The sequence below is a fragment of the Cebidichthys violaceus genome, unplaced genomic scaffold, assembly GCF_023349555.1.
Source record: "Cebidichthys violaceus isolate CVI_PGR_0920_01 unplaced genomic scaffold, fCebVio1.0.p SCAF_13, whole genome shotgun sequence".
NCBI classification, from domain to species: domain Eukaryota; kingdom Metazoa; phylum Chordata; class Actinopteri; order Perciformes; family Stichaeidae; genus Cebidichthys; species Cebidichthys violaceus.
The window spans coordinates 12,738,484-12,751,012 of NW_027176296.1; the positions used below are offsets into that span (position 1 = coordinate 12,738,484).

The 12,529-nt window shown below is 42.6% G+C and overlaps 1 pseudogene; it reads right to left on the bottom strand.

Annotated features, from left to right (window-relative positions):
• Positions 1-1,691: 1,691 nt before the first annotated feature.
• Positions 1,692-2,523, bottom strand: LOC137870610 (small ribosomal subunit protein bS1m-like; annotated as a pseudogene).
• Positions 2,524-12,529: the final 10,006 nt, after the last annotated feature.

A 12,529-nucleotide genomic window follows, 5' to 3' on the forward strand; every position in this document is an offset into this window, starting at 1 on the left:
GAGAGTGACAACAGTTGCTGCCTGACATTTGCTGCCCACACTTAACAAGTATCTCTGTGTTTACATACCATCCATTGGTACACTGGTGTGTAGCAACAACAATCGACCACTAGAATGGCTGCTATAAGCCACACACGAAGCGTGAAGCAGTTCCAACAAATGCAAACTTTTTTATGTTTTATACACACACATTTATTGCAGGATAATTTGTGGTACATTGAAAGCTCCATCAACAGCCTGTTACAGTTATTCAGCATTCTGTTCTACTAAGCTCCACCCTCTTGTGTCACTTCTGGCTGCAAAAATCCAAGATGGCGATTGCCAAAAACAAACATGGGACCTGCTGAAATGACAAACTCGAGGCTTCCGAACAGCTGTTCACACACTAGTGGGTGACGTCACTGTGACGATTCTGGGACTGCAATCATGCACACAACAGCCCGGACAGGGGTGTTGCCGTCCAGTAAACAACTTCTGCATCGGATACACCTGTGTTTCTTTGCTCAATGCTCCTCTGGAAGCCTCCTCTCTCCTCTGAGATGCGAAGAAGTGAATGGAACATGCAGCTCACTGGCCGAAGGACTGAGGAGGGAATAAAGGAACTAGAGGCAGGAGGAAATTCCAAACTGAAGAGAGACAGGTGTCATCATTTAAATGCAGCCACCATTGATGGATTTGTGTGTTGTGTCACAAAGTCATGATGTTATTCAACAGAAAACAAGTAAAGTAGTGTGCCCCCATATGCAATGAATAATAATTCACGAGTGCTCACATTTTTCAGATAAGTTGGGGTTTTTACTGGCCTAACTATATGGACTGGTCCAGATGAGGCTCAGCAGCATTAATGTGAGAAAAGCTATGACCTGTTGTGTCCAGTTAAACTGCTTGTAGCTTCTCCAGGCAGAAGTTGAGAGAATTGGGAGATTGAATGCCATGAGGCCGCCTGCAGTCATGACACTGCATTAGACTGGGATAGTAAAGAGATTGAGGTGAGCTACTGAGCAAAGCTCTTAATTTACCGGTCAATCCTCATTTTTAACCCTCACGAACGGTCACAAGTTTTTGAGTCGAGGCTCCTCTGCGTGCATCATCACTCAGAGTAGGCATACGTGTTTATGCTCAGAGGCAAAGAAGCTTCAGGTCTGTGGCTTTGAAAATACATATTGTATGCAGCATGCATCAGAGGCTAATTCCTCTGGGATTTTCCTCCAAGGCAATCAAAAACCAGTCCTGTGTTCTGGGAATTGGTGGCTTTGCACAGACACATCATCACAGTCAGACATCAAGAGCGAGAGAGGAGTCTTCCCACCACAGGCCTGCAGCACTCCGCTCACTTTAACTGAGGATCTCAATAATAGTAGAGCCAGTGCTGTGACATTGAATTGACCAATAATCCCTCTTCAAGTGAATGAGGATTGAAGGTTACTCAGTCATTGTTTCATGAAAAGGTTTTCATATCCTCCACCAGAGGCCTGTACCTCAAAGCCAGATAAGTGGCTTATCCAGCTGTCTTTGGGCTAAATGACACTAAAAGGAATTCTCATTTTGTGTTGATTTCGGTGGCCCCGGTAGACTAAAGTTATAGCATTTCTATGAACACCACTGCTTTGTGTTTTTGAGATCTGCAGCTGCCAGAGTCTTTTCAGCAAAACGTTCATTTTACTGCACCAGGGTCCCACAGTCTTCCCTACTCAGTCCTGGTTCTGGTTCTCCCGTGCCTCCCTTCCCTCCAGTGTGTCCAGCAATACGGCCTGGGCCTCCAGGAGCACGGTGTCTGTGTTGGTTTCAAGGAAGTGGGCAGTGAGCTCCAGGTCCTGCATCCCTCCCCATCCATCAGCTGCCAGCACACGCGGTGGAACTTACGGGCAAAGGTGAGGTCCAGGTTGTCATGGACCACGTGACAGATCCTCCCAACCACTACCTTGTCATTGGCCAGTCCCATCTGGATTAGCAAGGAGCGCTGGAGCAGCAAGGCAAAGTTCTGTTCCAGGGCTGAGGAGGAGCCACTGCTGCCGGCGCAGACTGCAAGACAAAGGCTGCAGCGAAGCCGGATCTAGGTCTGTCTGCGGTGGACTGGCGGCTGCTGAAGGGCCCCCAAGTGCATGAGCTGAAGGAGTTTCTGGTTAACATAACATAAATCGCTTCGTCATATGTCGCAGAGAATCGGACCCTAATACAGGCATTAAGAATAACAATATAGAAATAGCCAGTCTTCTAACTGATGCTCTCATTTGCTAATGTAGGTCATATAGAGGCATCAGTTAAACCAGTTAAAAGTTCCTCGTAGGAAATTCTGCTCAGGTTTTCTTGGACCACAAAGCCGGTTAACTTTTAACCTTGGTACATCACCATGGCAACCAATGCTGCCAATCAGAGACATCATTTCTACAGGATCCTGACGTGGACATGCTCTGAGTTTACAATTAAGTGGCAAGTAGAGAGCAAACAGTAAAATACACAATAGTTTAGTTTATTTCATGCGGCACACGTTGGACTGGCGTAATGCAGCTTGGACTGGTCCATGACCAGTGGTGAACTACTATGACAGCCAGAGGCCGTGCTTCTGCTGTAGGCTTCACCTGTAGGCTTCACCTGTATCAAATGTGATAAGCAAAGATAACGCTCATATTAACTGATCATGAATTAATGAACTGTTCCTAACCAGACCTTTATGTCATTTCCATTAATGCTTTGGACAGAGATGGCGACTATGAATGAGACGTCAACTTCCCTCTTCCCCAGCGGTGGACGTGGATTCCTCTGGAGCTCTGTGTTACACTGCTGCCTGTTTGATGTCATTCATCCGTTCACTCCTCTTTTGCATATCACAGGAGAGCATCACTGACTTTGGCTGCCTTTGGTTTTGTGTAAAGAGCATGTGACATTTTTATCAGAGGAACAACAAAGCGAGTGGACAAAGACAGCAAGGGAAGGTGAGACGAGGTCGGGCAGAATGAACATATGCTGGCATATACATCCACACTGAGTAACACACAAGATCACAGTCAAGGTCTGTGAGAGCAGATGTCATTGAGAGGGATATTTCTTTGTATCGGTATAGAGCCTTAGGGATGTATTTGCAATTCTCCAAATCCTTTTTTCCATCAGTCTTTCTGGCCTCTATGATGAAGACTGCGCTTGGAGAGCTGAAATGCTGCAGTTTTGGAAGATGGATGTCATTAAACGTTCTTATGAAGGTCTCTTCCAGCCCCAGGCCACAGCCTGCAGGGCTCACTCATTTTAAAAACAGCTCCTTGATGAGTTGGGGAATATTACAGATACAAGGTGTGCTTAGGAAACATAATAAAGTGCTCCAGAACAACACTGACTGTTATCCATCCGCCACAGATGGAGGGACAGATAGAGACCTGGATGTGAACATGTAGACCGTGGAACGACAGATGTTTGACACCTTTTAGGACTGATATTGTACTTCTAAAGATATGTAGTTCTCGCTATTTACACATTTACCTAAACCTACATATGTGTGTGTAACGGCTTCTAAGTTCTGGGTTTTACAAGACTGTTACGGACATGGAAAGTATAAAATGGCTTGAGCTTTCTCTCAGGTCTAATAAATAGCCACCGATGGTATATTTTGGAGCTTTGAGACAAGGCTCCAAATACTTTTTTATGTACTTTTTCTTCTCAGCAATTCCGCCACAGCCATGAGGAGCTGACTTTCTCTGTAGTGGAACAACTTCAAATTATATATGGTCATAGTCAGGGACACTTTCAGCAGAAAGCCATTGTGCTTCTCAGCAAACCTATTATGTTGAATCAAATAGGGGCTTCTTTGACTCATTCTTTGTCTTTTTTGGCCGCTCCATGTACCGGTACGGTGGCAGCACGAACAGAGGAGCATTTAAATTCAAGAGCCGGCTGGCTTGATCGGATTTTCACAGACGACAGCTCGCTTTACCGTAGTGTGAAACGGTGCTGCTGTTGCACTGTGTTGCTCTGCCTTGTCTGGACGTGCGCTGTCACTGTCCTCTTTTTCGCTGTGGTACGTTATCAGTTATGAATTTGTTTTTTACTGCCTGAGAAAAATGGATTTGTGTCGTGAGAGCGTGTGAAATATGTTAATTGTGTGATTCTCACAGTCAGTGTGTGAGAGAGCCGGCCTGAACAGTTACATGCATCGGGGCATGGAGAGAAATGTTTGATCTTTTTTGGTTGCTCTATGTTCTGGTACCATGTACTGGTGTGTCATTGAAGAGATACATGGTACCAGTACGCTCCATGTACTGGTGAGTCATTGAAGAGGTGTTTCATAGTATTTTGAGTTTCAAGTCATTCACTCAAGTTAAGTCTCAAGTCTTTGAAGTGTTCTTTAAGCAAGTTGCAAGTCAAACAAGTCCCTCAGGTCTGACTGCTGACCAATGAAAGGACAACAGTACAGCAGTTGAATATTTTGCTTTCAAAGTTAATAGTTTGCTTTACACAGCTGAGGCCATGTCTATTCAATGCAGAGGCCTAATAATTCAACTTTATCCTCTAGATATCACTAGCATATAATACTAATTGATTTTTCCATGTTCTGTTTTAAAGGGGAACATAATGGCTGCATGGATTATGTTCACAGTCTAGTGTAGGAAGTCTACACCAGCCAGCTCAACCACAGCCAGCAAAGGTGGTAAAACCTTCAACCAAAGATAGCAGAGAAACACTGATTTTCAGCCTGGTGTTAAGTTACTCTTTCAGTCTGGCTCAAGTCTCAAGTCCACTGCTGCTCCACTGCTTGATGGACAGCAAAGCAACAACATTCGGAAATATAATTCCATTGGTCAATGAAATATGATCACGTTCACACAGTTCACAATCCTAGTTGACTTACTCATAACATGATCTCGCTCATCTGTTTACTTTGTGGATTAAATTGCTGCCATGATAACTTTTTTAAAAATTCCTGTTTCATATCACAAACCACTTTGCAGCGTTTAGTGTCTGATGACCCTTCAAGTTCATGGTTAATATTACCTACAGTACTGCATGGTTTCCATCTTTAAGGACACCAGTGAGGAGACAGTGTTGCTCATAAATCCAATTTGTGAAAGTAACAAGTTGTCCAAGTCCAAGGTGTTCTGTACAGTCCTCAGAGAGTGCTACAGCTAATATGGCACACAGCGCCAATCAGGTTTGTTGCTTAGCCTTTGCTTGGCTGTAAAGCATTGGCTACATCAAGGGTGTAAAGCAAATATATAGAGGAAGTAACAGCTCAGCATACCATACAGTGAAAAGTGCAGCAGTCAGCTTGGAACTGCCCAAAACGTTTTTTCCAGACTTGTACTTACTTATTGAAGGTATCGATCATTTTTGGTGTGAATGCTGATGATGTATGATGATGAACAGGCAGTCCTTTTAAAAACAGCAACCTGAAACTTTCATCCACTGATTGCTAACTCGGGGAGGAAGCTCATGGATCCTCCAGACACCTTCCGTAATTGTTCTTAAAAGTTTGTCAGCACCGATGAGCCGAACACTAATGAGCTCAGCCTTATAAATTAGGACAAGTTGTGTGACCCACACAACTTGTAATGAAGTTAGTTAAAGGTGAACAAGAACTACACAAAAACTGAAAACCTTAGGGCATAGAATGTGCTTGATACTTTTAATTCTAGTCCTTGTCCCTGTCCAGGACTTTGAGTTCCTTGACAAATGCCCCCAATGTTACTTTTCTGTGCCAGAAATTGAGGATATGGGTTATTATGTCTGCTGACAAGTAGATAAAGTAAATAGCAGGTAAATAAAATACAATTACATGAATTACGCGATCTATTCAGAAACTATACTCTTTTTTTTGTGAAAAGCCACACCCACCACCAAGCGCTTATTTTGCCTAGTTGAAAACAATTTAGCAGTTAATTTCTTCCATTTATTTCCAAATAAATGTTTTGTGCAGATTAATTTATGGTCATTTATTGAATCGACATACAATGAGATGAAATGTTGTGAATGTCAGAGGAGACGATGCAGTATTATTAGACATATAGTGTACTTTATATGAAACGCAGTCAGAATCCCATATATAGAGTTTATAAAGGGGTCTGTGCACTTCCAACTGAAGAGAGAGGGAGGAAGTTCAGCACCATGGACAGCGTTCATCCCAGCGGGTCCTATTGTAAACCACTTCTTCTGTGATGGACCTTTACTGCATTCAGATGTTGGTTACTGTTGCCTATTTATAGTTATAATGATTATAATGGCAGATCTGGCAGGTCCTTGGTTTCAGACTGACATAGACAAACAGCCTTCTTATTTCTAATAACCGATTCAGCCGGATGAAAAAACGATGGCTGGTAGATTTTCACTGCCAGCGAGCTGACAAATTCACTTTTACTCTGTGTATTGGTTGAAAACTCTCTGGCATCGGCTTAAACCTGCAAAAGGACCCTTTCAAACCTGTCGTTGACTCACTTGGTCCAGACCAAAGATGGAAAAAGATCCATTATTGCTTTTTAGTTCTGATCCGTTTAGTGTTGCGCTGACAAACAATCCAAGAACACAAAGTCATGTGGACAAACAGGTACCTTACTGATTGGACAGTTTTGGTGATGTCATCCTGCATTACCAGCTGTACGTGGACCCACATCACGGCCGGTCTGCATTTTACTGTTGATTATCTTAAAAGCTGATGAGGATCATTATGAGGCCTGAGACTGCAACGGGACGTCATTACCGAAAAATCTTCCATAAGTATAAAAGCGTATTATGTAAATTACTATTTTGACGGTGTGCACTCAGCAGATTGATTCACTAGTAGTTCAGCTTAACAAACAAAGAGATCACTTGAGGGGATCTTGAGACTGTGACCTTTTTTCTGCCAGGACAAACTCCTACAACAATTTAACCTATGTGCTTGTAATCCATTATGTCCTGCCGATGTGAATACTAACTTTGTGAAAACCACCGCATCTGTCTAACTCTCTGTTCCCCCCTCGGAGCACCCCGGTGTTTTTCTCTTTCTATTTTCTCTCTCTCTCCCCCTACTTTCTGCTCCTTGTCCTCTCTTTTTACTCTAGGCTTCCCTGTTTTGGACCATCGGGCCGTCCTTAGAGCCTCTCTCTCTCTCTCTCTCTCTCTCTCTCTCTCTCTCTCTCTCTCTCTCTCTCTCTCTCTCTCTCTCTCTCTCTCTCTCTCTCTCTCTTCTGGCTGCCGGTGCCTCATTCCAAATGTTTGGATCTGGATCTTCATCCTCCAGGACATTCAGCCTCTCTAAATCTAAACATCCAGTGGCGCGACCCAGACTCTTGTCAGACCTGACCTCCAGAGCTCCAGCTCTTACGCTCTGGTTTGAAGATTCAGAGTCCCCTAGAGCAGGCTGACCCATTATAGACATCCATTCCTGCTGACGTCCATTAAGGTTCTCAACATCTGCACACCCAACATCTGTTTCCCGTCTGTCCATTTAGGGAAAGGGATGTCTTCTTTCTTCCATTTTTCCCTGTTGAAGGTTGTTTGTGGAGTGTTTCCTTATCTGAGATTATCTAAGAACAAATCAAATTGTCACTCCAACAGCATGTGGCTTGTGTTTCTAAGGGAGAAATATGACTGATCTCTGTAACTAAATAACTCTGACTAACTGATATCTATTTCTCTATGTGTTCTTCTGCCAGACAGTCACAGACAACAGCAGACAGGTCCATCATGCATCTGTTACCAAGACTGACTCAGCAGGTGTGATCTCACCTTAGACAGAGCAGCTGTACTGTAATTAAACAGCTTGTACAGAAATAAATGTGCATCTCGCCATCTGTCTGTATTGTGTACATTTGTTTCTATTTCCAATCGTGTATGAAACCTTCAATTCACACACCCATGTAAAGTACACACACACACACAAACACACATGCATTTACTCATGTACACATTTATACACAGACACACATGTGAGTGTCACACAGAGAAAAATACTCAAATTCCCAAAAAGACATTTGCACGCATTCATATTCAGGAGAGGAGGAAATAATCGGGCTGTGGAAATGTCAGAATCAATCAGCCAATCCCTGACAAGAACAGAAACCCCCGTGTGAGGCTGACAGAAATGAGAGTGTGTGTGTGTGTGTGTGTGTGTGTGTGTGTGTGTGTGTGTGTGTGTGTGTGTGTGTGTGTGTGTGTGTGTGTGTGTGTGTGTGTGTGTGTGTGTGTGTGAGTATGAGGGAGAGAAAGGAGAGGACAGAGAGAAATAATTGCCTCAACATTAGTTGAAAAGATTTTTTTTTTCAGAAAATCACAGACAAAAAAAGAGATTGTAATTACCTTTGCTGACTTTGAAAGTAAGAGAGAGAGAGAGAGAGAGAGAGAGAGAGAGAGAGAGAGAGAGAGAGAGAGAGAGAGAGAGAGAGAGAGAGAGAGAGAGAGAGAGAGAGAGAATTCCTGAGAGGGCAGGATAATATAATACCAAGGCCTGGTATACTGTATCTCTGGGTCTCTGTTTTGTAGTACTCTACTGCCCTCCACTGGACTGAACCAGTTCAGACAGCAATCAGTAAAACTCAAATCAAATCAATAACTTACCTTCCACCACAGATGGAAGGTAAACTTTTTATGACCCCTCTGTTGATTGTCTATCATTCTGTTTTTGTTTTCTATTTACTGTGTTTTTGTAAAGTGCTATATAAATAAGTTTAGTATTATTATGACTATATGAATTAACATTGTACAAGAAAAAAATGTAATAGAAAAAAATCTGATTTAATCAGTTTTATTAGCATGGTGTTAATCAATACCATTAATACCATAATATGATTTTAGTGGGTTCATATACATACATTGTCCTGAAAGGTTTTGATGATTTTCTTTTTTTTTAAGTTTGACCAATGTTACACGTTTGTGCTGTGGTATTGCAAGGGTGGACCCAAACGGAGGACACTGATACTGATAGAGGTTGGAGAAGTGTTGAGAAGGTTTGCTGTGAGGCCAGGATGGACGAGAGGGAGTGATGCACAGGCTGAGGTTGTACAAGGAAACAGACCAGAATCATTGCTGGTCTGAGCGTGGTAGGTGAGATGATCTCAGTTGACAAGCTGGCGCGCTGATTAGCTGATTGCAAACAAGTGTGTATGATGAGCAGAGCTGAGAGCAAAGAGAGCCAGGAGGACCAGATCAACACACACACACACACACACGGACACAGACAGGGAGAGACACACGGGGAAATAAGCTGGAGCACAGCCATGACCGAGACCAGTGGATTTAATCACCAGTGGATTCTTCTCATTCATTTCTGATCCACCTGAACGCTGGCTTTTTTGTGACGAGACCAGGACGCCAGATGTGGACTGATTATGAATTAACCAGAACATATCTGTGCGCTAACGGGACGGTGCCATGCTTCATTTCTGAACAAATTGCCCCTCTGTCAAGTCTTTGGGGTTAACTCAAGGACTGCTCTGGTGTGAGCTTAAGGCAAAAGTGAGCCTTTATCCAAAGAGTGCTCATGGAAGAGATGCCACATTTAATGTTCACCCCTGTCTTTGACAAAGTCTCTGAATGCTAACGTTAAGCCAATCCCATATCATGGACACACAGTACATTTCATGTCTCTATCAACCACTCCGACACACATTAGCCAGATGTTGGCGGGGTAATGTGTAGTTTTACATTTTGGCCAGAAAGGGGGAAGTAAAGGGAGGAGTCTGGGCAAAAATAAAATGTTGATAGAAAAGAAAGCTCTGAAACTTAAACAAAAAAAAAAAGAGACTTATAGGGGCCCTTGCCCTATGCAGACCTCCTCTGTTCATTTGTCTCTCACTAAAGCAATACTCAACTTTTTCAGAACTTGGTTATGTTTAACAACACAAAAGAAATTAAATAAATATAAATAGAGTTTCTAGGAGTCAGGTGAATGTCAAGCTGCAGAGGCTTTTGTTGTGTCTTTTGTGGTTTGCTCCCATTCAGCCACAAAAGCATAAGTGAGGCGTTGATGGAATCCGTTGTCAGTCCCAACTCGTCAAATACCGACGCTTGGTCGGTGGTTCTCGGCGTCTGTCTGCAACACACCGGACTTTCAGCTGGCTCGCTCTCTACGCAAGTAGAGAGGAGGTCTGGAAGGATTGGATTTGCTGAGTCAAACAAACATAGGACTTTAAGGACAGTTGTTCATGCCCCGTAAAACCAAATCAACTTGACTTAATTTACCTTACTTTTTCAGAAGTTTATTTTGAAAAAATTCTGTAACAAGCCGAAACTGATACGCTGCCCTGACACGTTCAAAACTGAAGCTGGAACCTAGAGCGTCCTAGTTTGTAGTGCTGGTATTTGAGAGCGTGTTGGTTGACGGGGTCAGGGCTCTCTGCAGAGCAGTCAAGTTCTTCCACATAAACTGGAAGCAAAGCAACATGAAGCATTCAAATATCACTGACTTGGAAGTGAGAAGCCTAAACCAAACCAGGAAACACAGATGCAGACCAAAATTACACCAAAGTGCATTTATTGGCAATTGTAATGTTGGTGGCATTATGCTGTCTCTTAACTGTGGAATACATGGACCAGCTTCATGATCTCTTTCTAGGAAGTACACAAATCGTTCTTTTTTTTTTACAAGTTTTCTCTGATTCTTCGAAGGATCCGGTCAATTCAAACATTTTACTCAAATTTAACCTGCATGTTCAGCTGTTCTTCTCCTATCTAGTGTCACTACCGGCTTACATATATATTACATATTACTTCCTGTTAATTACTACATTTACGGAGTCAGAGTGTGTATGTGTTTATATTACTATGGTTGTTGTTTTTTTTATTTATTTACAATTATTAGTAGGTGTATATATATGTAGGTATGTGTACATATGCATATATCTATATATATATATATATATATATATATATATAAATATGTGTGTATATACAGTATGTACATATGTGTATTCATTGTAACTTATGATTGATTTTTAACGCAGATAAATTCACAAAAAAAAAAAAGCAGCAATCAATGAGGCATTTGGCTCAAAGTTGTTGTGTAAAACCCGTCTTTACAGCCACTTTAATTCAACTATCCCACTGCATCCTCTCCACTCGTTCAAGGCATTTACTAACAGGAGTCCTTACAGGAGTCCTTACAGGAGTCCTTACAATGCCCCTCCACCACACACAGCGTGTTGCCACCGCTCACGGTCTGACCTGTATCTTATCAGCACGCATGGCTTCTCACATCATCTTTGCTGCAAATACAAACAGAAGAACGACCACAAGACACAATCAATACAAGAGACAGTTGACATTGCTGCTCCTGGACCAGCCCAAGGGCTGGGACGGGTTGGCCCAAAATACAGATAGCCATCTCTGAGGAGTCGATGGGAAAATATGGGACCTTACTTGTTTTATCTGCCATCAGGGCCTGGTGGTCCATTTCACTCCCGATGCGTATTGGCTGAATAACAGCTATAAAGAATAATGTCGAAAAAAAAGAATCCTTTTGAATTGTGTTCTTGGCATATTTTTCTTTCTGTTGTTCATCAACAGTGATTTCTTTCATGTTTACTTAACTGGTAATCTATGTTTTGACACTTGGTTTTGGGCGGTTCGCCAGTCACATGTCGGTGTGTCTTTGGGCAGGGCACTTAACTGTGCCTACGGTGTGTGAATGTGTGTGAATGTTAACCAGTCCTGATGGGCATGGTAGTCCCTGCCATCAGTGTGTGAATGGGTGTGAATGGGTTAATGGTGACATGTAGTGTTAAAGCGCTTTGAGTGGTCGGAAAGACTTGAAAAGCGCTATACAAGTACAGTCCATTTTAAATTCTTTAAAGGAAATATTACAGTATGGCATACTTTTTATTACCTTGTCAAGAAAGTCATATATTTAACACAGGGTCAACGGCACAGTGGAAAAGCGCTCCACTGCTGTCCTCATTGTTTGTCACAATTGTTTTTATTTATTTATACGTTTTTGTTCTCAACTCACTCACACATTGCTGCCAGTTCTGCATGGTTGTTAACTGATATTGTGTAATACTTATATAAGAGAAATGATGATGATGTGTGTGTGTGTGTGTGTGTGTGTGTGTGTGTGTGTGTGTGTGTGTGTGTGTGTGTGTGTTTGCGCGCGCTGTGGGCTGACTGTATAATGTGACAGGAGGGAGGGCTGCTCTGTCAGCTTGCATGAAGAAGCATAAACACTGGCAGCCTTGTGTTTCAGCAGCGTGTCAGTATTTATTTATCCAGTAGGATTGGGAGTGATGTGTGTGTGTGTGTGTGTGTGTGTGTGTGTGTGTGTGGGGGGGGGGGGATGCTCCTCCAGAAAACAATAGCACTGACAACATGGAGTGCCGGCTTGCTGGCATGCAATCTGTTGTGTGTAGTGGTTTGTGATCTTATCAACACTGTTTACATGCAGTTCTGACTGGATGCGCTGTGCTGTTATTAGAGCGGCGCTGCGTTCACACTCCATTATGGGATGTGTACTCTATGATGGCTTTCACTGGCTCCACTTTTCTAAACGAAAGTTGAAAAGAACTTCACAATAAAAGCATTCAATGTTAACAAACATATGAGCATTGAAATAGAATGTATTCAACAAAAATAACAA